Genomic DNA, 436 nt, shown 5'->3' with positions numbered 1-436 from the left:
GATATAGATATAGATATAGATATGTGTGTGTGTGTGTGTGTGTGTGTGTGTGTGTGTGTGTGTGTGTATGTGTATGAATGTGTCCATGCGTATACGTGCGTGGAGATGTGAGTATTTGAGTTTGAAATTGTCTGACGAAAATGTACAATCATTATTATGTTCATTAACGACAGAAGCACATAAACAGAACAGTAGTAGTAGTAGTAGTAGTAGTAGTAGTAACAGCAGCAAGAGCAGCAGATGCTGTAATAGCGGCAGCTGCAATGGCTGGCCTTTAATCTATCTATGTAATATCGTTAGTTTTTTGAAAGCCTCTGGGTGGACATTGTGTATTTTTCATAGTCTTCAATTGTGATATTGTTACATACATACGTAGTCTTGTATAGTTGTGCAAACCTACATACATACATAAACACACACATATATATGTATATAT

The sequence above is a fragment of the Octopus bimaculoides genome, chromosome 10 (genome assembly GCF_001194135.2).
Source record: "Octopus bimaculoides isolate UCB-OBI-ISO-001 chromosome 10, ASM119413v2, whole genome shotgun sequence".
In the NCBI taxonomy this organism is placed as follows: Eukaryota; Metazoa; Mollusca; class Cephalopoda; order Octopoda; family Octopodidae; genus Octopus; species Octopus bimaculoides.
Note: the sequence above shows the minus strand (reverse complement) of the source record.